The following is a 27461-nucleotide window of genomic DNA, read 5'->3' as shown; positions in this document are numbered from 1 at the left end:
ATATTGGGTCGGCGCTATGCCACCATTACAACCCAATGCCTCCTCCCCCAACTCCATGCCTAGAAAACATCCTCCTGAGTTCTCCTGACAGGGTTCATCTCTGGTCATCTGCCCTGCCACCCTCGTCTATACCTGCACATGCAGTACCCCGCATGGGGACGGTGCTGGCTCATTTAGCCCTGTCAATTTGATACAACTGGATAAAATTTTATAGTGCGCTCTGATTGTAAATATGCCTCCTTTCTTTCCTTTCTACATGCCTGGGAAGACTGGGAGGGCCATTACATCTTAATTGGGTAATTTCTTTTTCAGATTTCCAAAGGCAGGGTCTCTAGTGCCAGCTGGTGTTAAAACGTTGGCAATTCCAAGACGACCCGGGACCTCGTTCATGGACTGAAATCTTCTAGGATCTTAAAACAGTTCTGCTTATTTTAAAACAGAGATGTGGGTCTATCCTGTCAGCCTGTTTGAAGAGGAAAATATTTGGTTCCAAAGGTCTCTTTTATTCCCATTCTCTCGCTCTCTCTCTCTCTCTTTTCCCCTCCTGATTCATGCACACACTGCAGTCTTAGAGATTTTAACAAACTTCAAAACCATGTGTTTACATACCGAGTAAATTTATACTAGTTCATTTGCAGTTTGCAAAATGTGTTTGGATTGTAGGTGTAAATGCAAACACACACACACACAACACACACCCCTTAAAGCTCAAAGGAAAGGGGTCATTTCTTTGCGCCCATAAATTGCACCAATTAATCGTACAATACGCTGCTGCCATTTTGCAGAGGAGCGTTGAAACAAAATGAAGCGGGGCAGATTTCATTTAGAAGAAAAGCCTCAATGTAAAAATGTAAAGGAAGTAAGCTTTGCCCAAAGTATTATGAACCAAACCAAAACAGAAAAAAAAAAAGGAATAAAGGAAGTCTTGCAAGGAGGAGAGGGAGGGAGGCGGAGATAGGAAATAGCAGTGGGCGCCATTCCCACCACTACAGAGAATCCGCGCAGCAAATTGCCGTGCTTTAAGGAGAAGTAGCAATCAGCACCGATTGAAATATCTCTGAATGCAGTTATAATGACATTCCTCTTCTCCCTCTTGTGTCTGGCACGATAGGCCATCATCAGAAATGTGCACCATCATGCAAGGTACACTTTTTAAAGAGAGGAAGACCCCCGCATATGATCCTAAGACCAAGAGTGTCCTATGTGTGTGAGGCATGGACCCCGAGTCACCCAGGGTCCGGTGCTCAGAAGGGCCCCACACTTGATTAAATGCTCTGATGTCACCATCTTGAGATGGAAAGTCTTAATTTTTAACAAGGGGCTGTACATTTTTATTTTATCCTGGGCTCCCTGGGCCCCAGGAATTATGTAGCCAGTTCTAGATGTGTTGTCTAGCCAGTATATAGCTATCTGGTCAAAGAATGTCCAGTTAAAGAAATATATCATCCGCCACTTCCATCAACTGGGTAATCAGTCGATGAGAAAATGCAAACAACAAAGACAACATTGTCCTGTTTGGTGAGGATAGTCCTGCCTCAGTCCATGCTGGTTACCAAAAGAACTGTGGCTGTTCAAAAAGCAGTCAGTGGCCCCGAGCCCCAGCTTTGCATCAAAGGTCCACCAGGACTGTCCTTGATTCCTCTATTGATTGGGTTGAGTTCCATAGCACCCCATGTCATGTCACATCAAACATGACTTGATATGACAAGACATAACATGACCTGGTGAAAACAGGGGGAGAATTGGACTGAAGCGTCTTTTTGTTTAAAATGCCAAGGAGGATGTGAGACAAATCTAGAAGAGCAGAGGTGATCATAATAAAATAATGCTGCTAAATTATAAATGATAGTCTGTGCTTCCCGGGTCCTTTTCATCCATTGCTATCAAGGCACCATGGACTTGGTTAAGCCATCTTGCATTTTCTTGGCAGGTTCTTGTTGCAACACGCTTTGACGTGAGTGGGTCATGGTTAAGTCTTCCTTATTCAATAATGACATGGGTCCATCCCTGGTAGATAGCTGTTTAAGGGAAATAGTGGACAATAGCTTTAAAAAGGATGTTGAGAAAATTGGCAAAGGCTAAAATATGCAGAAACCATCAGAAGGTTTCTTTTGGTGAGTGGGGGAAAGGAGCCCCTGCTAAAATGGTTGTTGCTGGTGACTTGAAGCAAAGAGCAAATGACTTAGGGGAAGGAAGCTAATGTGTTAGGATCTTGTCGCCTCAGATTTAAAGGGCAATACTTGCCACAAGGATTTGTCACTAGTGTGATTGTATAAAGGAAAAGTGCTTTAAGGATAGCCAGTTCTGGTTAGCACTACCCTGTGCTCCCTGACAGTCCATTGCAAGCCAGCAAATATAAGCTCAGGATTCAGTCTCCTCTCAATCAGGCTTAAGTAAGTCAGTGATCTTTAATCCCATTAAAACCTATTGAAAGGAGATTTAAGAAAACTATGGACCCCTGAGATGTCCTATCATCCCAGGTTCCTAGTTGGGTCAGAATGGCTCTGCCCAATAGGCCATGCACATGATCTCCTGGGAAGATGCTGATGAAATTTCATGGAGGAGAGGGCCTAGCGCTATGGGTTCTGGGTGTTCCAAGACCACACACCTTCCTGTCACACAAGGAGGAAGATGGAGCTCATTCAATGCCTGCATTTCACTAGACCTGAGACCTCTCTGATAACCTAAACTCACACTCTGATTACCTGTGTTCACATCTCAGCTTGACATTTGCTCAACTAGTATAACTTTGGATGAGCGATTTAAGTAACTCTTCTGTGACTCAGTTTCATTGCGATGATGATATATACCTATTCAGTGGTTAGTGTCAGGATTCAATAGAAGCAAATATGTGTTCAGTATTCAGAAGAATGCCTGGCACATACCAAACAATTAATAAGAACGTTTAATAAATCTTCGGTATTCCCTTAGCAGACCAACAGTGTTGAATATTAGACATTGGTATTTCCAGTCACAAAATCAGATGAGTAGTCTCATGGCCAACAGTCTTATTTTTACAAGACAACATTTAAAGAATCGCTTTTCTCTGCCAATACTTCCTCTTTAGATATTATATTGTTTAGGTTCCCTGATCTTTCTAGAAGCTGGGCATCTTATCAAACCTTGGAAATTAACAGATCTAGTGTTTTACTGGTGATCCAAGGTGACAAAATGCAAAATGGTCCAATGACAGTATATTTACTAGAAAACCTTGGATAGGTAACTGGGGTAATAGTGTGCTCCTGTCATACTCAAGTTCATTCCACCTATAGTCAGGATGTAGACGATGATATTTTTTAAGTTGACACAGGTTACCTAAATGTTTACCAGCTCTTCTCTTTTGGTCTTACCAATAAATAAAAAATAAATAGATAAATATTGAAATTAAAAACCCAGATTCTCTAGTTCCATGAAGTCACAGAAACAAAGTAAGAAACTAACTCAGTTTTTTTCCACAGTAGGGAGAAAAAAAGAACTATGAAGAAGGAAGTGGAGTTTTAAACTCATGTAAGCCTTTGGAACATTGCCTTCTTTATATTACCAGTGACACCTCTAGAGCTTACAAGAAAAGAGATGAGTGGAAAGTAAATACCTTTGACAATGGAGCTGAGAGAACATTAAATGTTCTATTTGTAGCCTGTTATGTGAAAAACCCACCTTAATCTCCTGAAAGGTGGCCCTTTCATCCAGTATCCTATCTTAGGTTTTGAAATGTATTGTCTCCATGGCTTTCCAGCAAAATTTAAGACTGCCTTAATATTTTTTGAATGAATTTAAAAATTAAACTCCTTCGGGTTGCCTTGTCACACGCAGTTAAACGTAGAGGTCACTTTGGCAAAACTAAAAGGCCACTTGACATTAGTGTCACACAGACTGTCCTCCTTGCCCACCATGGGCCTTTGGATGAGTCATTTCACTGCCCCAAGCCTCCCTTTCTCCATCTGAGGACTGGAAAATGCTCTCGGGATTACGGTGAAGAGAGAAATAACACATAGAGCATATAATGCAGAGGCACAACAGTAGTAAACAGTAAACACTAAGTTGTTATTGCTACCATGGCCACTATCACCAGCGCTCTTGTTATTATCATTCTGTCATCATCGTCCTTGTTCTCATCATCATCATTGTAGGTCCGGGCTGGTCACTCCACAGTATCTTAGCTAATCCAGTCAGTGTTTTTTAAAGGGCTGGTAGTCTAAAGTAGGATCGATACAATAAATATATGCAATATATTAGTGGTGTCGTTCGTTATCTGAAGAGTTTCCATTAGGAAAGGGGTGGGCAGGGGAAGAAGCCGGGAGCCCGCCTGGCATGTGTGTTCACTTAGGCTAAGTGCTAATGCACTGGCATTGGCAGCAGGAGTGGTGGACCTGCCAACCTTGTGGGGTTTCTAAAAGGAAGAGTTGGCATAAGGGGAATTCAGATAGAGACGGGGATGCAAATAACCTTACAGCAAGCATTGTGGCTGCTCCTAGGCACTTGGTTTATTTATAGTTCAAAGCTGGTCTGAAAGGCAATAAGAAAATGATTTAATGGTACCTCCTCAGCCTGAAGCAGGGCTTGCTTTTTCACCTGGAGAGAGCTTTGGACAAAATCCCAGTCGGCCTAATAGCAAAGCCATGCCAAGGGAGTGTCACGAGGGATCGGGTCCTCACCAGGAAGCTGTTGCCCTGAATGGCAGCCTGTGTGCCTTTGTTTGCTTTTTCTTGTTTTTTTTTTTTCTTTTTTCTTTTTTTTTTTTCTTTATTTCTCACTGAGATGTCAGGCTGCCTGGCCCCTTGGGGAAAGCCCGTGTTTTGTGAACCATCTTGTGCCTTAGCTATTTGGATAGGATCCAGGAAAATGCGAACCACAGTGACTAAAGTGTTGGGCTAGAACCTAGGAGAAAGGACTCAAGAGAGGGTTAATTAGGCAGTCAGGGAAAGCTGAGGGTATTTGAACAAAGGTCTTCAAGTACACCCAGTGGGATCCCACAGAGAATAAAAAGCAGTTATGTGCTGTCTCTAAGGAGAGCAGAGTGAGAGGGACTAAACTCCAGGCAAAGAAGCCCAAAGCCATCCTTTTGGGTTCACAGCCTACTGTGCATTCCCTTCCCAACATGCTTGCTGCTAAGCTGTCTTTTTATACAAAAGTGGGGAACAAAGCAAAGGGTTTCTCCCCACTTAGCCTCTGAGAAATGGTAGACAATGAGCGTCAGTGAAGAGCTGGCCCATGAAAATCTCCAAAACTCTCTTCTTCCAGCCCTAAAAGGGATTCCATTTTTATCACCTTCACAACAACCTTTGCCTTTATCTCACCCAAAGTAGACCCATGTTTAAGTCTGCAAGGATTAATGAAGTGATATAAAATGAGGCCACACAAGCATTAGATAATGGGTCTAAGCTACTTTAATACCAACTTTGACATGCACCTGCCTTACTAATTTCTATCTGTGTTTGTAGAAGCCAGAGTTGTTCTGAGAGTCATCTCATGGCATGATCTCTCTATCCTGAGCTGACCACGGCAATCGCAGTCTATATGTAGCAAGAGTGAGTTTCTCTAGGTGGTGGTAACATGAGACAGGCCTTTGCAGCTACAGTAGAGCTCAATCTGACCTTTTCCTAAGGTGGTGGACAGAAAGAAATCACCTTCAACCAGATTCTAACTCACTTACCTAGATATTTCTTCATTAAATATCACTGTCTATAAATCAAAATGGTGACTCCCGAGTCCTCAGATATGAAGGCCAATTGTGAAGCCAGTGAAATTTATTTTATACCCTGCCACTTATCCCTGGCAACCCTCTTCTCCCTTCTTCTCCACCAGCTCCCAGTCCTGCCAAGTCAAAGTGAATCAAATAATCACACAGTTATGGGAGATAGTCGATCTTCAACCAAACCCACGCTACTTGAGTATGCCTTCAAGAACTAAATCAATATATTCGTTGCAATGGACTTGATAACAGAACTTATCTAGCTTGAGTTAAAAATCTCTTATCATGATGTCTTTTACTCCCCAAGTATTGGAGAAGTTATGGGGGAATGGGTAAACCAAACAGCCCCCACCTTTTTTTTTTTTTTTTTTAAGAAACTTGAAAAAACATTTGTGGTATTATTCCATCTTTGTGAATAGGAAGAAAAATGGCCTGTCTCCAGTGTATGGTGCCAGGAGACATGGTAGAAGATGAAGTCACAGAAATAGACATTGAGGGATATTATCTGTTGTGCCAGGAAATTTGTACCTTATTCTACATTTACTGAGGAGTCGATGGAAAACTTTCAACACGGTCATGATATGACTAGGTTTGGTGGCTTCTTGTTCTTAGATTTTAATTTTTGGTTTTTTGGCTTGGAGATATTATTATTTGTTTCTTTTTGGTTTGTGTCCAAAGTGTGCAGGATGGACTAAATTGAGAGACATTTTATGGGAGGAAGATTGATTATCAGCAATAAAACATAATGGTAAGTGGTGGCAAAGGGCTAAGCTAAGGCATACAAATTAGGAAGACAAGGTGGAGAACATTTTGAAAGATACTTGAAAGGTACAACTGGCATAACTTGCAACACCTTGGTATTTGTGCATTCACAACAGGGAGTAGCTCAGGATATCTGAGTTTCCCACCTTGTTACCAAAAAAAAAATTGCAAAGTACAGAGAAAAAACTCTGAAGGCTGGCAAATGCAAATGAGTTGCCAAAATTTAATGAAGAAAAAAAGAATTATTCTTGGAGACTCTAAGCTCTGCATCTTGCTTCGAGACCTGGAAAGGTACTTGAAGAAATAATCAAACTATCTTCTCTGAGAAAATAAAGATCCTGAGCTGCCATCACAACAACTCAGGGAAGATCAGATTGTCCAGACCAACCTCATTTCCTTCCATGCTGCAGGGACACCCCAGAGTGATAAGGAGAAAGCAATGGTTGTGATCTCCCTGGATTTCAGCTAGAGTTCTGATTCCGATTTCATCTTATATGACATTCTTATTAACAAGTCAAAGAGATATAGGCCAGCTCCAAGGTTGTACTCAAAAGAGGATTACAAGGGGCCAATGTGAAAGGTACAACAACAACAACAACAACAACAACAACAAAAATCAGAGGAACTCCACTGTGGTCAATCTGGTTAATATCTTTGCTAGGAGCCATGGAGGAGAATGCCAACCTTTGCTTCTTTGTTTGGAAGGGGCTGCTAATATAATTTCAGATTGATGATGATGAGTGAGGGAAATGTTCTTTCTCCTTAAACATGTTGGAAATGGTAAAGGGTGGGGACCTCAATGTGGGAGAAAGATACAAAATGGAGAGAAGCAGATGAGGCCATGCGAGTAAGTAAGCAGCAAAGGTTATCACTAACATACACGTGGAAGTTAGCTGAATTTCCATGCTAAATTCAGAATCTTCTGATTCTTCAAAACCTTCTTCCACCACCTTCATAAGACTTCATGTCAAAGTTTAAAATAGGCTTAAAATATTTGAGACAACCCCATTTGAGTTACTTGATAGTACTTGCATATGGGGGAAAATTAGTTGTTTAAGAAACAAATTTTCCTTCTTCTTCATATATATAAGGGGAAGAATGGTAGGATTCTAGACACAGAATAGGAGTTGACTATTGGATGTAGGATTTGCTTAATGTGTACATATGTTAAGTAACCTGCTTGGAATGACTCTAAGGGGGCTTACTGAGAGGGTGATCCTAAAAAGCACCAGCCCTAATTGCTGAATGATACCTGAATTTCACCATTACAAAAGGGAACTAAAATGAATTTAACTACTTCTGTCAACCAAGCACTCTGCATGGCCTGTCATGTGTAACTTCTTTAAACCACCCTGCATGGAGGCACTATCATCTTTATCACGCAGCCCTGGAACTCTGGGGCTCAGAGAGGCCAAGTCACTTACTCCAAGTCACACAGTTCATCAGTAGTAGGGCCAGTACTTAGAGCTAGGGCCGTCAGCTTCAGAATCTTTGTTGTTTCTATTATACCACATTAAACGTCCAGTCTTTGGGATTATTGTTTTCTCATACCCTTGAGAAAACGGACATTTCTAATTGTGGCTGATTCACTTTCGTGTGAATAATTTTCAGAATCATCTCAGTATCTCGATGGGGAAAGGGCTGTTGTAAAGAGGGTGAGAGGCCAACAACTGGGAAGCGTGTGAGAGTATCACCTCCAAATGTAGGATAGGAGGCAGTTCAGGAAACTGACAGCCGCAAAGACAAAGTCCTTAAAGCTGTGCCTTGGCTGACCACCTGTGGCTCCTCCTAGAAGAGAGAATAATAGAAATGGGTGCGAATTCCAGTAACTGGGAAAACTCAAGAGCCCCCTACCCAACATACACACGTACACGTATACTCATACACACAACACCCCAGACTTCACACGCAGACGCACATACTTAGAATAGATTCGGTTAATAATGGCCTTCACGCAGCTAACCTTACACATCCCCCATGTTCACTCACTGGTTCACTCACTGGTCTGGAGTGACGAATTTTCTATACGCAGAGTCCCTCAGCTGCTTGGGGCTAACCGTACACTCAGTCCTGGGGCTTCTGACTGCAGTGAGCAAGTCTTTACTCGTGGGGACTCTACATGTTTATAGTTTAGGTTCGTACCTGTCTGAAACCATGGGTTTGGTAGAGTACTTTCCATGGGGGACCTTTTAGCTCTTTTAGTCCGTGTGTTGTTTGCTAGCTTAAGATAGACGCTCAAACTAGAAACTGGAAAGAAATGTTGTAGAGGACATTTGCTATTTTTGGTTTTCCAAATCCGTTCACTCTTCCCTTTTCACTGGTAACAGCAGGCTGACTTTGACCTCACTTGGGCATTGCCCCCTCCCCTTTCGTAGAAGGATAGACAAGTTTGGTTACAGAAAGATTTCCTTGATCCTAGCTGATATTTTTACTTGTGAGGATGTGACCCAATTTACACAAATGAGATCTGAAGAGGTGTTCACCTGGGCTCTCAGGGAGAGAAGTTTCCATATGCTTTAGACAAAACTACAAGCGGAGGCTGCCATTCAATCAGGATGGTGTGTGAATTCTCGAACTAGCGTGGTCATTTCCCTTACCATAATGGATGTACAGCCCAAGGACAGACTAAATGCACAAAGAAGGGCAAAATAGCCAAACAGATAAAAGTGAAGCACAGGGAAAAAGAGGCCTCACGGCGGCAGGGATCTTGGCATGGGATTATACCAGAAGCCATATGTGTGCTTAGCCATTAAATCCCATTATACATTTAAGTCAATTTGGATTAAGTTTTGTGTCACTTGCAACATAAACACCTCAACAAGAGCTAACTGTACTTTTTGTTGTCGTATCGGCAAAAATGACCCCTCAGTGTGGTTGACTGGTCAAACCTAACCCCGCAGGTTCACAGGATCGCATAATCGGTAAGTCCATCTCAGAGACATCCGTGCACAGAGCAAAGTGGAGAGTGTTCGTGTCAGGACAGGGACTAATTCTCCATAAAACGCAAAACCTAGTTAGAGGGAAGGGGAATAAACCACTAGAATAAACTAAAGGCAGATAGGCCAGGTGATGCAACATATTCCCAAGGATGTGGTACAGAACAAAAGCTACAGTTTGGGGGAGTTGAGTTAGGGAAGGTCCCTCTGATATAGGGCTATTAGGAAATATTGGGGGGAAAGTGAGATTTGAGCCAGCTCTTCAAAATACAAACTATTTGGTACTATAGTGCAGATCAGTATCCATTGGATTCTATCTACTATTTCAGAAAACCAGGTGGGAACCTCTGAGATGCCTGGGTTTAACAGTTTCAAACAGGCAGGAACATACTCTCCATTCTAAATGTTTCTGCATGGAGGCCTTTATCTAGAGCCATGTTCTCAGCATGTGGTTTCTGGCTAGCAGCACCATCACCCCTTATGATTCAGGTGGTGTGAAATGCAGAAGCCATGGAAAAAGCCTAACTCTCTACCCCTTTCCCTTTCCTCTCCCTGTGTCTGCCTGGGTGGAAAACTCACGCACTCCCCACCATGCAGTCAGGGCCTGACAGAGGCCCTGGTCTGCCTCTGGCTGGTGAATACGGCTGTCCCACTCAGAGCTAAAATACCGCAAGGCCCACATCGCCACAGAGCCAATGTGCCACACTCCGAGCCGGCTTCTACCACGCACAACGCTAGTATTCTGATCTCCAGCTGTCTGTCTCATATCTGTTTCTTAATTGGTTCCAAACTCGGGCGGGGAAGAAGAGCAGCATTTGTTGGCCTTCTAAAACATCACCAGTCTGTACGCCTTTCTTTTCCTTTTATTGTTCTTTTGGGAATATACTAATGTAAAGTAGACAGGGCAGGAAATCAGGCAGCCCCATCTCCACCCAGGGGGTTTCTTAATTGTTCTTAGTAACATTGGTACCAGATGCCAGACAGAAGCCGCAGCCATGTACTTCCTCCTCGGTTGTCCTAGAATCAGAGTTATAAATTAGTTGGGTCGTTGCCCTTTAAAAGAAGAGGAAAGTATGAAATGATCATAGTCAAGGTCATTGTTGTGCATCCAGTGAAATCTGTAAGCCAGCTGTGAAGATTCTTCTTTAGCAAACCGGCATAGAGCCTAATACAGCTCTGTAGACAGACACTGGCCGACTTTCTAGATCTTCAGATTAAACTTTTTCCCTAAGCAACTCTTTCCTCTTTGCCACTGTTAACTTGTTGGGCCAAAAATGGCTAGCTGTATTATGAACTAAAAGAGAACATTCGTGATCACAGTGTTTAGATAGGCGATAGGTGAGGACGGAAAGCCAACCAAATTGTTGACTCTGGAATTTGGAGGAAAGTCCCCCAAAGGATTCTAGTGCCATACTCACACCTACTACTTGCGGAAACACTGTGAATGAGGTCCTATGGTGGTGACTCTTCTTGTATCATTCACAGGGACTCTAGGAGTTGGAATTCCCATTACCCATCTTTTACAGCTGAGGGCACAGAGGTTTTCAGAAGTTCAGGTAATTTTCCCAAGGTAAAGCTAAGAGAAGTGGTAGGGCTAGGATTTAAATCCACGCTCCAATGTGGAAAGCCCAGGCTCTCAGCCTGTGTCCTAGACACCAGTCTCTTCTCTCTGCACCTCTGTTTGACCTGTCCTCTACCAACATTCTTATAACTTCACTTTGGAATCCAGGCATGCTCAAGATGCCCAACTCTGTGTATTTTCACGAGGTATCCACCTTAAACCCCATAACAACTGTGTCGCGTGAGTCATAGTATCATCTCAATTAGGCAGATAAGCAAACTGAGACTTCTGGAATGAGAGTCATACACTTCATGCCGAACTGTGCCACTAATAAAGCTTCAGAGTTGATGTGTGAATGCCAGTCTTAACCTGAGTCCAGATTTGATAAATTCTGTTAAATAGCAGTCTTCGGTGACAGGATTCTTTACCCATAGCATCTCAGCCCAGCCAATCCCATTGGGGGTGGCTGGCAGGGTCCATGTGAGGATAGAGCCTCGTGTAGCTTTGTCCAGGGCACTGATGCTCCTTGGACGTCCAGTTTACCTGCCTTACCAGTAGGAATAGTCATTTGTTTTCTCCAGATCCTAGTGAACTCTTCAGATTCCCATTTCAGACAGAACAGGGATACTTAGCACAGTGGTAGCATTTCTGCGCATGGCACGTAGCCCTTTTGAATTTTGAATGGAAAAACCGGCATCGTTGTCAAATCTCCCCATTCTGAAGATAAGCAAAGGCTGAAAGGAGAGACTCTCAACCGAGCACCTTGGGCATTTATCACCTCGTCCGCAGGAATCTTCAAGACACATCTCCAGCTCTTGGTGCTCGGGCACACTCAGTGTTAACACGCAGTAACTGGCTCTGTGGGCGTAGAAACTTTACTGTCCCATTGAAAAGTAATGCAGAGATTGGGTTATAAGTCAAAGCTGGGCTTGCCAGCCATAAAATGGACCCTGCTTAGTTTGGCTACTCGAAGGGTAAAAAGTGCCATTTGGAGCAACAGTTATTTTTGGCCAGGCTTTGCATGGAGGTATTCAACATAATTGTGCTAAGTAGTGTGAAACGGAAACCTACTTCGAGGCTAATATTGAATATTACCTGGGAAACTAGGGGGAAGGCAGGAATATAATTTTCCATGCTTTTTTTGTTGTTCATCTAAAAATAAAAGTCTCATTAAAGAGAGTTTTAAATGAGTTTTATTTCTCCATTTTTCTCACAATTAATTTTTGGGCAGCCCAGTTACAATTTATGATTTCTGTTGCTTTTCCACTGAGCAGGAAGGCCTGAACTACATGGAGAACGGCAGAGGGCAGTGCTGAGCTGAAACTGATGCTCGAGGCTGGCTTCTGGCTATAAAATTGGGCTTGTTATTAAATGAAATCTTAAGGCTAACTCAGCCACAGAGGAAATTAAACTGCTAATTATGTGTGTATAAACCACTAAAAATGGGACCATTTGTTGCTCAAGATTTTAGAAACACCCACCTCTTCTTGGTTTTAAAATCAGTAATTCTGCCTGGTGATAGTACTTATTAATGATTTTATAGAATTAAAAAATCTTTTGGAGTTATCTGTTTGGAGATCCCTGGCCCCTTCTAAGTAAATAAATAAAAGATTGGTGGTGTCCATTTAGTTTTTTGGATTTGGGGATTTTTTTTTTTTTTTTCCAAATCATCCACATCACCGTCTTTATAAAATCTGAGTCACCCCAGTTTGAGCCATGTAGAGCTGAGTCCTAGCGGACTGAGGCAAGATGACTACATTATTTTTACAGCACCTTCTTAAAAATAGCTTTCCGTGGAGGGAGAAAGTTCAAAGATTTAGTTTTGGAGAAAAGATTTTTCCGATCTGGGAGGGAAGGGGAGATATGATTGCCTACATGTGCGTGTGCATTGAAAAAGATGATGTCACTGTGAATTTACCCTCACAAGGAAATAAAAAGCAGAGAGCTCAAAGTAAGTGAGGAGCCTATACCTGGCCAAAATTACTTTGTGTTTTTCACACTGTGCCATGAAGCCTGGTAGCTCTGGGTAGATGCTCAGGTCCGTGGAAGGGAAAGACATTTAATACCAGGTTTTGCCAAAAATATGAATACAAACCGACAGTGAATGTCTGTGTTACAGTGAATAACTTTAATAATTTGCATGGCCCAGGCCCTTCCGTGTGAGAATAGGTTCCCATTTCCATCTCCCTGAGGCTCTTACGGTGTGTTCCTTAGGCCCGCAGCATCACCTGGGGACTTGTTAGAAATGCAGACTCTCCACCTGCTAATTCCGAACCTTCGTTTTAACAAGTGTGCAGAAGATGGGATTGCACGCTCAAGTTTGAGAACCACAGTTTAAGGTCTTATCTCCAGTAATTCGCTTTCTCGGAAAAGGGCGTCCCTCCTGCTTTAGGAGAGAGACAGTTCATAAAGCCTAGAAACAGCAGACTCTCCCTTACAATCAGTTAAGAGGCGTTTTCCTGCTTCTAGTTGTTTCCCTCTTTGCGACAAATAGAGCCTTTTGAAATATCTAATGGATGCTTCTTCCCAGCTGATTGTAAATGGACCTATCACGTCCCCCGGTCACAACTGGGGGCCCTGAGGGACTGAATATGCACGAGGAGGCTATGGCCACCGCACATTTCATTTTGCCCTTATGGTCCTGCCAAACACGGTGAAATTTGTAGGTCCACCACCCCTTCCATTGACGTGGCTCTCCAGTTCGTTCCGTGCTTTTTATGGGTCTCCTGAAAGGGTGATAACAATCTGTTTTACTTATCCACGGAGAGCTGCGAACCAGAAGCTTCTTCCCCCTTCCTTAAGCAAGGGGGGCAGCAGGGCTAGGTCAGCCAATCAGAGTAATGAGGCTCTCCTGCTTGGCAAAGTGAGATTAATCTAAATCAAATAGTTTCCACCTTGGTAATTTTAACTAATTCCCTCAGGAAAGTACAAGACATACGTGAAGCCCCGACAGAGAGTCGACAGTGAAGCAAGCCTCCTGGTATGACGAGGCAGGTAATACCTTTTAAGCTTGTTAATATCTTCTCCTGCTGGGTTCTACAACTGACTCAAAGAATAGCAGCGGCTCCTCAACCTGCTTTACAAAGAAGTGCAGCTTTCCGGGAGGAAAAGCCAAAGTCCCTGGCTGCACGGTGGCTGGTTTTATTCTGTGGCAGTAGTTCCACCTGCCTTGATTAAACTGCTCCCCGCATTGTCTTTCTGTCTCTGTCCCAGCAATCATCAGAGGATGTAAACTGCCAGGAGACAAGGGCTATACCGGGACGGACTCAGGCTGCAGATTAGAGAGGCTTCCTCCCCTCCTCCCACAAGACGCCTATGCTTTCCGGTGTTCCATTGGCAGGGACCACCTGAGGGGTGAACTTGAGAGAGGGCAGCTCAGGTGTGCCTTGGCTCTTGGGGACGCGGGAGCCTCCTTCTTCTGCAGCACTAACCTTCTCAACACCCGAGTCCCGCTGGGACAGGACCAGGATGGGCTCCCTGGAAAACACTTCAGGGCTTCTCTGTGACTTCTCTTTCCCACCCTCAACAAAAGGAAAGGTCTTACTTAAGCAGGTCCAGGTCTTCTGTTTTTTCAAACAGAAGCTGCAGTGGAAAGGCAGGTCTTGACTTTGTGTGCACCGACCTACCACTCTTCACTGAAATTCTCCCCAAACATTTTAGCGGAAATAAATTGCCAAATGATAAAGATAAAAGTGCCTCTACACCTAGAACAGGTGTTTATCCGTGAGCCGTTGGAAATTTGTTTGTGGGAGACTTCTTTTTCTTATCTCTTTTTTATATCACCTTTATTCCAGTGTGATTGAGTAAAATCCATCTGTTTTAGTGTACAATTCTATGAGTTTTGACAAATGAAACCACAGTCAAGATAAAGAACATTTTCGTTACCCCTAATGTTACCTTCTCGGTGTGGTGAGGGCCCATTTCCGGGGTCATAGACTGTCATCTTGCTGTATCCTCAGAAGGGGTGAGGAGGGATTTCTTTGGAGCCTCTTTTGTAAGGAAACTCAGTACTATTCTTGAAGACTCTGAATAATCACCTCTCAGATGCTCCGCCTCCAAGTTTCATCACATTGGGGAGTAAGGCTTCAACTTAAGAATTTGCGGTAGACACATTCAGTCTATAGCAGTTGCTGGGGAGGAAGAATTTCCTCTGCCCTTCAAGGTCCTTCTAGCTGGGCTAGGAATCAAAATGACATGAGACAGATTAACAAGAGAAAATCAAGTTTAAAAGCCTGCTTATGGGAAATTACAAAGACAGTGAGGCAACACGATGATTATATGAGCTAAGGAGAGGGATAAGTCTCTGAGGATACAAAAAGGAGAAGACCATTAGCAGGAAGGTGAGAGAGGTTTGGAAAACAAAGGTTGCCCTATTATGCAGATAAGTTTTTTTAGATAAAGCAGAATATCTGTTAATAGCTCTCCCCCTGGTATAGGCAGGCAGTTGAGGGGAACTTAAAGAGCTTTTCCTGAGTCTGCTGGGGTTTGATTGCTTTTAACTCAAACTAATATTCACGCCAAAGTGGCCCGGGGCAGCCTGCCTTTGGCCCCTATATAGTACATAACATCTTTGTGAAGCAGACACATTGAATAAAAGAATATTACACACTGCATGGAAAAAAAAAACACATTCATATTTGTTGTATTATTGCTGTATATATAGGTATTCATAAATGATTTAGTTATTGATTATATGCTTTTAAAATTTACATGAACAGTATACTTCCGGTATCCTTTTGCAACTTGTTTTTCCCTATTTAGTATTTATTTATTTATTTATTTAAGATTTATCCATTGTGTAACTACTAAATTATATTTCATAAACAAATTAGTCTATTTATCCAGTCTGGTGTCCAGGAACAGGTAGGGTATTTCCAATTCTTTTGCTTTGTGAAGGTACAAGTGTTTCCTTGAATAGGAATGATATTCACCAAGCTGGGGAGTGATTTCCTTTGCGAGGGAAGAGAGTGGAGGAAAGGAGGCAGGTTAGGGGTTTTAGCTGTAGCTATAATATATTGTTTCTTAAGAAAAAGAGGAAAAAAAGAAAAGAAATAGCACACTGGAGCCAGAGAGCTAGCAAATTGTTAGCATCTGTCTATTCTGAGTAATGAATTAATGAGTGTTTATTATATTTGATATTGTCCAAATTTTAAATTATTTTATAATTAAAAAAGAAAAATATAAAAAAATAAATACATAAAAAAATCAATGAATGCAGCTTTATCCTGCAGTGTATAAACTGTCACCAGAGATGCTGAATTTGTCCTCTTGAATCTTTCATAAATAATGAACTTTTTTTCATGACCCATGAAAGATACTTGTAACATATCCTGGTTATCTTGGATATAAAAAATCTAGAGTGAGGTTTTCCCCTGGTAAGTGTCCTCCTTCATCAATGACAAGTGGACGCTGCAATATTTTCCTGTAGGAATCCAGTTGTGTTTTTGTTTTTGTTTTTCCCGGCTCTTCTTGTTTTCACTGTTGTGGTTGGAAGTTGTGAGTTTTGAACGCTAAGAAACATGTACCAGAGCCCCTTTAAAATAACTAGATGTTGTTTGTATGTTAAAGAGAAAAGGGTTATGAAGCATCTAGCAATTCATTTCATTAAAACTTAGCTGTAGGACTTGGCTAATACAGGGCTCCAAGGGAATAAGCATGCTTTTGCCTTTATTTTACTCATATTTTACAAAATAAAGGGAACGTGGCTTTGGACAGGAAATAGCTAAGCTTTGGAAATAGTTGCGAAGCTTATCCCATTCTTTAACTTTAATGACTTTCCCTGGTGTTTAATCCCATCTTTCCTTTCTTCTGTGACTACACTTATTAGTATGCTCTTAGGATAGCTAAGAAAACAAACAAGGCTATGAAAATACAGCTTACACCAAAGTTCCCCCGGTTGAGGTGGCAAGTGAGCATGTTTCCCTGCCCCCTTGTGGCTTGATTACAGAATTCCTGCTGTGGTTACCCCCATGGCTCATTACCCTGTCTCTGAAATTCTGGTGAACGATGGGTCTAAGATTCAGCTCTGCCATTTGCTGCAGAATAGGTAGACATTTTATTAGCGACCAGGCTTTATCTTAATGAGAGCATTTGCTTCTTAAGGAACTGTGGGCTCCAAAGTGCTCCTGCTTACAGATGACCTGAAAAGGCCTGCACTTGAAGCCCAGAAGCAAGTCTGCAAACTAGGTCATGAGCTGGACCTACAGGCACTTGAGAAAAGCCATGACTTGGGAGGGCAACTGTTCCATTTGTGTTTGTAACATGATCTCCAAGATAAGCCCTGCTTGTTGGCACCAACTGATAATTGGGGACAATTGAAGAGGCTGCATATTACCAGAGAATGATGGTTGGATGGAATTTTGAGTAGAGTGGGATGTATAATACCATGTAGAGGGAGGTACAACTTGCTACTGTTAAGATATACGGTGCGAAGTTTAATGTTAGCAAAGACCAAAGAGGGATTTCATGGCTAGATTATCATGGGAGACCTTTATGTAGGATGAGGCCCAGAAGCCAGCAAGACAGGGCAGTAAATAGTTCTTCTCAACCCATGACCATCCTGAAGTCAATCACCTGTCATCACTTAATTTAGCCCCTCAAAATATGCCTTTCTAAAACGTCTATTTATCAAGGATGGGCTGCAAATGCAATCACTCTCTTAGCATTAAAAAATAATAATAATAAATTTTGGTCGTTTTCATTATACAGACAGAACAACTGAGTCACCAATGAATTAAAATTGTTTGTCACAGATCTCATAGTAAATCAGTTGCAGAGCAGGAAACAGAATCGAGAGTGTCTTGTGCCTTAGATAAGAATTCTTGTCTCCAGAGCAGACTTTCTCTCTGTAGCAGTAATGAACTGCTTCACTGCTTCCTAATGCACCACGTGCCTTCGTCAACTTGTCCTTCTAGGATGCTGGAGGCACCAGGTCACCGTGTCACAATGCAGTGTCAAAATGTCACAATAATATCAGCTGGATGATGACAACAGGAATGCAAACCAAGGGCTACAGAAACATAGCACTTTGCCATGCAGCATGAATATGGCATCCTTTTCTGTACCAATATTCAAAAAGGTGTTTAGGAATAACATAGATGCTGAAAAATAAAAAATATGTGTTTGTGCCCCCAGTAAAATGGTGAATCATCATCTACCTGCTGACCTCAACTTATCACCAGGCATTCATACTTGATTTACAGTTTGAAAACTGTAAAATAAGGAAAGGCCACATTTCTGTTAATATCGTAATTTTTTAAAAAGATTTTATTTATTTATTTAACAGAGTGAGAGACAGAGAGATCACAAGAAGGCAGAGAGGCAGGTTAAGAGAGAGGGGAAAGCAGGCTCCCCGCTGAGCAGAGAGCCCGATGTGGGGCTCCATCCCAGGACCCTGGGATCATGACCTGAGCTGAAGGCAGAGGCTTAACCCACTGAGCGTATCATAATTTTGTGCAGATAACTGCACCATAATCATGACTCCTGCCTTCTACTTTGTAAGGGTACAAATGAGCAGATGTATAATACATTGTATTACGATATGTGATATATGTACAAGATAAGTACCATTCCTTTGTATCAAAAGTAAAGCTAAGCAGACCTAAGAAAACTGTGAGTATACACACACAAATTATATACGAAATGATATATATGTATATATTTCATGATTATAGTCCAGAGGGAAGTGGAACACTAAGCTATAAAGCAAGAAAAACTATGTATGTATGTAGCATTTCAGTTCTCTAAACTGAAATAGGTTTTCCTAATGAAGTTGATGATAGGCTATATAAATAGATTGATGGATATAGATCTGTAGGTCATACATATTTCTTCACCGCTTGGTTTTCCTCATTCCTTCTGTCTTACCATCTTGCTACTTCTCCATCTAATAGTGCCCTCACTCTGTACCCTGCCTACACACCCCACCTGCATTCTGCCACATGGCTTCATTGGGTCTAGATGACTTTGGCTCATTATAGATTGGGGATAGCCAGTTATGGCCCTGATTTAATGTTTCTGGAAATATGTTCCTGTGGCCCACTTGAATATATAGAATCGCCTAGGATGCTCACTAAAAATGATCATTAATACACCATACCCCAGAACTACTGAAACAGATCTGTTTTTAACAAGCCTCCCACGCTTCCATTTTTATGCATATACAAATTTGAGAACCCCTTCCCTAGAGAAGTGATCCTTGGTAGGGATATGCACAAACCTGGGAAGTTTCTTAAAAATTCAGGCGCAGCCACTGTAGAACTGGTGACTTATACATTAGATATGGTGGTGATGGTGATGGAGAGTTGAGTTCAAAGTATTCTGCCACATCCAGTTTGGAAATAACACCCAAGGAGTCTGTCTGCCCCCAAGGACAGAGAATCACTGCTCTGGAAGTCACTGTTAGTGATGAGGGATTTCCTTTCCCAGGAATGTGCTGAAATATGAATATGTTGAGAACAGTTGTTACCCCTTTTTATGATGCTCCTGAAAACAAGCAGTTAAAATTTAAAAATGGCATTACACACTTATTTTTATATTATAAAAAGATATAATTGTGTATAATACAGAAGCTAAATACATTTCTTATATAATAGAAATTAATAGACATCATAAGCTTTTTTTCTGGTTATATTCAACATAATAATTTTGAGGGTCAAATAAGCATGCAAAATGCTGATTTTTTAAATTGTTACTTTCAGAGACAATGAAAATGTACCACTCAGATCAGAGAATGTGATTGACTAATGGCCCTATCTGCTGCCGCCTGGATCAACCATGCACCAAAGCCATACTTCTCACAGGCTTCTCCCAGCCAGTGCCTGATCACAGAGTGGATAATAAGGTGGACCCATTCCAATGACATGCTGAACTCCTGATATAGTGACTTTGGTTTGAGGGCTTCCCACTGACCTGGCCAAGTCTTTCTTAGAGCAGCAGAGGAGTCCGTAATTCTTCATATACAATCTTCCTTCCTTCTGTCTCTCCTTCTGCAGGTGTCAGACCTACATCATGGTCTGACTGAAGGCTCTCTGTGCCTCCTCTGGTTCCCCTTCCCATCTTCCCTTATTCTCTTCCTTATTAAATCTCTTACTCATCTCATCTCATCCTGACATGGGCTTCTTGGCAAACCAGAACTAGTACGCTATGCTTCATTGAAAGTACTACTCATTTTGTGTTCTGTTCAGTCCCAACACACACACACGTAGATTACTCATGCTTTCCTCAAACTATCTTCTTCCTGGCCATCAGAATGAATCTATGCTCAGTGTCATTCTGAGGATTTCTTGCTCTCTGGTGAATGACATAAAATGGTAGTTGTTTTTTATTTGTTTGTTTTTGTTGTTGTTGTTTGTTTTAGATAAAATGTGCTTGGAATGCCTGGGTGGCTCAGTTGGTTAGGTGTCTGCCTTCAGCTCAAGTCATGATACCAGGGTCCTGGGATCAAGCCTCACACTGGGTTCTTTGCCCAGAAGGGAGCCTGCTTCTCCCTCTCCCTCTGCCTGCTGCTCTGCCTACTTGTGCTCACTCTCTCGCTATAAAAGCAAATATAATCTTTAAAAAAAAATAGGCAAAATATCTTTTTTGGCATTTTATTATTCATTGTAGCTTTCTGTTAATATAATTCTTCAGTAAAGACTTCAAAGGATTCCTAACGACCCCCAAGGAGAACTTCTAACATGGGAATTATAGTACCTGGTCAGGGAGATATTTGTGGGTCAGAACCCCACAGCCAACACAGTAAACAGTAAACAGTAAATGTTTACTGCATTTATTTCTGTGTAATGGTAGAATAATCACTCATCTCTTCTTTCTCTTTCCACTCGTGTCTCCAAAGCAACAATGAAAGCATGGAAGATTTTCCTTCCTCTCCAGATTACCTTGATAATGCCTCTTCCTGCCATTAAAACAACAACAACAACAACAAACCAGCAACTTTAAGGGTAGTGACTATTTAACCTCTGTTTGAACTATGATGTGGGAGAACTTGGGGTCTACTCAGTGATGTTGTTTAATGTAAATAGTTACACTCAAATGACAAGGTAAGAAAAATGGAGAGGTAGGGAAGAATCCCATCTCTGTAAAGTCATTGCCCACCATGCATACTGCAGTGACTATGCAATTAGACTTGTTATATCTCAGCTAATATGCGACATAAGCTAAACCCTAAGCTGGTAATCATTGCAAAAGATCCTGAATGTTGAATCCTGTAATCCTTAAGATCTTCGACAGACAAAACTTTTTAATACTTTCCAGTTTTTATCAGAGTACTCAAAATGTTTCAGGAAGAATTAATATTTAAATGAATATTGAATGGATATTTAAAAACTGATATGTAGATATTTCAAATTAGGCCTAACATTCTTTATAATTGCCTCTTTATTTATCCTCAGTTAATTTGTTTACTTATTCTTTTACTTGCTAAATTTGGAATGAAACTTCATCACTTCCTTTGGATGATTGGTAACTATAGCAATTGGGAGGAAAATAAAAAGTAAATGCGAAAGTGGCTGTATCTGCTAAGCGAATCATTTTAAGAACTAGAGTTGCAAATCAATTATTGGAGCTAGTGGTGGGCTTTATCACTGGTGGGATTACACACTCTTTTCTACAGTGTCTTACTCACCCATTTTATCCTCTTCTTCACACATGAATTCTTAAATCAGAAAGAACGCCTTTGGGACAGCAGTGAAGAAGAAAATAAATGTAATAGTGTCTCACTGTTAAAGAAAATCTGGCTTGTTAGTTTTTCAAATACTATTATATCAGAATCCAAGCTACCTTTCTGATATTATATTTCTGCTATCTTCTGCACGTACCTTATATACCAGTCAAATAGGAAAACTCACTCTTCTTAGAGCACCAGGTGGGTGTACTGGCCTCTGAGCCTTTGCTCATACTATCCCATCTTCCTAGAAATCTTAATTATTTCTAGGCCCCCATTCTCTGGGAACCACCAGTCTGCTCTCTGTTTTTATGAGTTCAACTTTTGTAGGTTTCAAATAGAAGTGAGATCACGCAGTGCTTGTCTTTCTCTGACTGATTTATTTCACTTAGCATAATGATGACTATAGTTAATAATATTGTATACTTGGAAAATTGCTAACAGAGTAGATTTTAAATGTTCTCATATTTATTTCTTTTTTTAAAAGATTTTATTTATTTTATTTGACAGACAGAGATTACAAGTAGGCAGTGCGGGGCTTGATCTCAGGACCCTGGGATCATGACCCGAGCCGAAGGCAGAGGCTTTAACCCACTGAGCCACCCAGGTGCCCCTGTTCTCATATTTAAAAAGGAAATTAAAAAAAAAAAAAAAAACGTAGCCCATCTCTTAAGGACCGATTTGTACCTCACCTTTATGTGATGAACCCCTTGACTACCTAAGCAGGAAGTGACCCTTATATCTCTAACACAAACACAATACAGGATAGCTCACAAGCTGAACTCTGGATAGAAATCCGAGCTGTACTGCTGGGTCATTTAAGCAAATCATCTAACCTTTCTGAGCCTCGATGTCCTTGTCTGCTAAATGGGGAAAACAATAGTTTCAACACAGGTTTGTTTAGAAATTAAATGAGTTATTATTATGCTTATGACTTTGGTGTCATTTTATCTCACATAACCTTACAGTGTAATTGTTTATAAGACTTAGTGTGTAAGCTCCTTGCAGGTAAGGATCTGTTGTTTTGTCTGTATAGCTACCATAGTTACATATGAACAGCAAATGTTCAATGACTTTTTTATTTTTTTAATGTATAAAACATAGAGTGAATTCATTATGACTTCTATATCTGTTCTCACAATAATAGATTCTGTTTGGGGATAAAAATAATAGGCATAAGAACCATGACTATGATATAAGGACAAATGAGAAATTTACCTTTAGGGGCATCAGGGAGGATATACCTGGTTAGACCGATTGGAGATAACTTTTGGGATAGCTTTCATTATTCCTATCCCTAGACAGCTACTTCCTAACCTTTTTTTTTTTTTTTAACCAATTTTTTAGGTAGATCAAAGGCCAACAGCTTCCAGGAAGTACTGGAGTGGAGAAGGTATATGAAGGGGGTATATGAAACTCAGATGCTGCCTTCCCACAGAGGCCAAGTCTAGTTCAACTAGTATGGCTGGTCTTCTTTCAGATTTCAGTTCTATTGCATTAGACTAAAACTTGGCCTTGCTATTTCCAACTTATAGTTGGAAACCAATATTAAATGTCCTCACTGTAGGCTAAAAGGTATTAAAAATGAATCCTATGTGAGCATAAAAATTATCTTTCTTATGTTTGGGAATTAAAAGTTTCCAAACTTGTGATTGTTTTTAACATGTGCACCTGATTTCATCCCAGAAGAACGCATCTTTAATTTGATCATAAAAATTAATGGTAAATGGGTTATGAGACAGAATTTTGCTTAGCTTCTTTGTAGATACACTCTCCTTCTGTCAGGTTACTGTCTATAGAGTAGGAAGCTACCACTGTATTCTGAAGGTCTATGTTTTCTCTCTACCCTCTTTGCTGTCAGCAGAGGAAGGGGTAAACAGGCCAGCCTTAGAACCCCCATATGCCCTCAAGCAATTATTAGATCACCAACAAGAATGGAATTCAAGGTAGGGAAAGTGAGAGGAAAAACACGTTATATTTTAGTTCTTATTTGAAATACTGACTATTGAAAAAATACAGATTAAACTCCATTCATATTGAGTTAAATCATTAATTTATCATATGTAATAAAGCCTCCTTAGAACATCCTTGGATTGTCTAAATCTATATTCTAAGGAAAATATGCCGTGTGTTTGCTACTGGGGTAATAACAGGGAATATTTGTTTTCATGCCATTCTTCATTTTTTTGTTTGTTTATTTATTTATTTATTAAGAGAGAGCACATGTGTGCGAGCAGGGGGAAGGGCAGAGAGCAAGGGGGAGACAGTGAATCCTAAGGGGGCTCCACCCTCAGCCTGAGCCTCATGTGGGTCTTGATCTCATGACCCTGAGGTCACCACCTGAGCAGAAATCAAGAATCAGATGCTTAACTTACTGAGGTCCCCAGGCGCCCCTTCATACCATTTTTTATAAGCATTCTTATGATGTACAGATTGTGATGGCTAAACTCCTAGGGAGTCTGTTTTACTTGTTATGGATCATTTCCATGCGCCTTAGAATGACTTAAATTAGTGCTCCTATATTTATTTAGTGGTACTGCAGTATAAAGCTCACAAGATGTAAATCCTTATTATAAACATTGCCTGTGCTCACATATAAAAGAGGGAAGAATGTTGGCAAGGATGCAGAGAAAGGGAACCCTCTTACACTGTTGGTGGGAATGCAAGCTGGTGCAGCCACTCTGGAGAACAGTGTGGTGGTTCCTCAAGAAGTTAAAAATAGAGCTACCCTACAACCCAGCAATTGCACTACTGGGTATTTATCCCAAAGATACAGATGTAGTGAAACCTGCACCCTGGTGTTCATAGCAGCAATGTCCACAATAACCAGACTGTGGAAGGAGCCAAGATGTCCTTAGATAGATGAATGGACAAAGAAGAAGATGTGGAGAGTGTGTGTGTGTGTGTGTACGTACACACACACATACACAGTGGAATATTAACTGTCAGAAAGGTTGAATTCTTACCATTTATATGGATGTGGAAGGAACTGTAGGGTATTATTCTAAGTGAGATAAGTCAGCTGGAGAAAGATAATTATCATATGCTTTCATTCCTGTGGGAATATAAGAAACAGTGCAGAAGACCATAAGGGAAGGGAGGGAAAACTGAATGGGGAGAAATCAGAGAGGGAAACAAACCATGAGAGACTCTTACTCATGGGAAAGAAGCTGAGGGTTGCCAGAGGGGAGGTGGATGGGGAGATGGGATACCTGGATGACAGGCATTAAGGAGGGCATGTGATGTGATGAGCGTTGGGTGTTATATGCAACCGATGAATTGTTGAACTACGTCTGAAACTAACGATGTACTATGTATTGCCTAATTGGATTTAAATTTTTTAAAAAAAGAGAAAGAGAGAGAGGAGATATCAGGTGACCTATATCCCAAACTCCTAAGGTTTTAAACCACTCAGTGTAGGGGTGTAACAGTCGCTTTAGAAACTGTGTGTTCCCTTAGGGCTGGGGCCATGTATCTTTCACCTCTGAATGCATAGAGCTATGTGTGGTAGGTATGAAATAAGTAGTCAACAAATAATTCTCAAAAGGAACTTCCTAAATGAATCCATTTTCTTGCCTTAATGAATTAATATGTGCTAATTATCCCCATGTAGTGCACAATCTCATTAGGATATTGGGTGGGCGAGCCTGTAAGCTCCATGGCCATGTGAAGAATGCATTTCCCAACACATGCAGCAAAGTTACAGCAAACCTTCCCAGTGGGTATAACTGCTGGGCGTTCACTACATGCATCAGACACTACACTAAAGGCTCTACTTGGATTGTCTTGTTGATTCCAAACATCTACCCTACTGAGGACTATTATTAACTTCTGTTTATGAATGAGGAAGTTGAGGTCCAGTTGAAGAACACTATAGCTGTTGTTTGGTATTTATCCAAAGTCACAGCTAATAAATGACCTTGATTTCAAAATAAGGAAGTCTGACTTTGCAGCCTGAAGCCTTAGTAGCCATTTTGCTCTACTACCTTTTAAATAGACTCAGAGAATGCACATTTTATACAAGAAAAGCAGATGGGAATCATACACTTCAAAGCCCACTCATTCATACTCTGTCCAGTTTTTCAACAAATTCTTGCTGGAGTTTCAAAGCTGAAAAGAGGCACCACTTCTGCCTTCAGTGTGTTCATAGCCTTGGAAGTGATACAACATGGTGACTAACTACACTGTAGGTTGAACATGGGACAGCGAGGCCACCTTCAACGGGTCCTCAGTTGACCTGTTTTTTTTTTTTTTTTTTTATTGTGTTGTGGAGGAATTGAGGGATTATCTTAGAGAATGAGCAGGAGTTTACCAGGGGTGCGGGACCAGGAGTATGCTAGGCAGAAGAACAGCCTGTGGAAAGATGCAAAGATGAGAGATGTCAAGGCTGATGTGTTTGGGCAAATTGGAAGTAGAACAGCAAAAACACAGAATATGGGCAGAAAGCGGTCAGACATTGACCAAAGGCATTACGTTCAAGCTCACACATGCTATTTGTGGAGCCCAGATTTTAAAAACTGGGTCTCCTCAGGTCAAACCTGTTAGCCTAGCCTTATGGTAAAAGCTGATGGCAGCTCAAGGGAAAGACATACTCGTGCATCCATCAGAATGTTAGCATCTGCCTCCCCTCGCCTTCATTATCCTTCCACAGACATTCTTCACTTTCAATTTCTTCCATTAGTTCTGTAAGGAAATTTTAATTAATTGTTCCAGCAATTCCAGGTTGACCAACAAAAAGAGAAAAAAAAAAAAAACAGGCTTCATGTTGATGGCAAGGATGATGGATGTTCCCTGCTTTTTGAAAAGTTTTGCCAGGCATGATTGATTTAATAATAGGCAGGTTTCATTTTAATGCTAGTGACAACTGGGGGAAGAGTTGGCAAGGAGAATAAGAGAGTGGTACTCTATAGCAGGTATTTAACGAAGACAGCATGAAAATCAATATTAATCCTTTGCTGGCAGCTGAAAATTTCAAACAACTTAAACAGACGAATGGGCCATAATGTCAGTCAGTAGTATCAGTGTATTCATTGGCTCAGGCTTGAACTAAAGGAGAACTGTTGTTGATTAAAAATCCATTCCAGGGATGCTACCACACATGTTAAACAGTTCTTATTCTCCCTGGGGGCCAGAAAATGTTCCTCGCTTTGCCTTTTCAGGTCTTCCTTTAATCCCATCAGTTTCCAAGTAGCTCTGTGCTCAAAATTCTTGCAAATTCTGTGGCAAAATTCTTGCAGGCCTTTCTAGTTTCTGGGCCATCTGTCTTCCACTTACAGAGCAGGTGACCTCCCCACCCAGAAAGTACATCTCCTACACACACCAGAGATAATCCCAAACTGTGACAGCTGCAGAGAGAAGTCTTGTAAAACAAATCAAACCTCAGGCATGGCCCCGTGGCTGCATTTCTTATCCTTATCTGTACAGGTGGGTAGAAGACAGGTGATGGGAAAGCACTGAGAAAAATTAAGCAAGAAAGCAGTGTGAACTTTCTATCTGCTGTACCAAGGAAACGTCTCCCAGGATGATTATTACAAGTTAGTCTGTCTGTCTGGGTTGGCATAGAGCTTGGGTTAGGTTAGGCCTGAAGCTGGCCAGAGTGTTGGAATGCTTGGAAAACTGAGCCTTGATCCAGTCAGTCCCCCAGGAAACACTTAGGAATTTCCTGTGATCTTACCTGTTACTTACACCAGGTTAGTAGAAAGACACATGTCTGAAATATCCGAAAAAATTGGGAAAGTGGAGAAGAGATTAAGACCACCCCAGTGAATGGTAAACAGGAGCTCCTTGAAGAACAAGTGTGAGTCTTTCTGTCAGTCAAGAGTAGCTGGGGGTGCCTGGGTGGCTCAG

The sequence above is a fragment of the Mustela erminea genome, chromosome 12 (assembly GCF_009829155.1).
Source record: "Mustela erminea isolate mMusErm1 chromosome 12, mMusErm1.Pri, whole genome shotgun sequence".
Taxonomy (NCBI): Eukaryota; Metazoa; Chordata; class Mammalia; order Carnivora; family Mustelidae; genus Mustela; species Mustela erminea.
The sequence above is the reverse complement of the archived record's forward strand: the minus strand, read 5'-3'. Positions refer to the sequence as shown.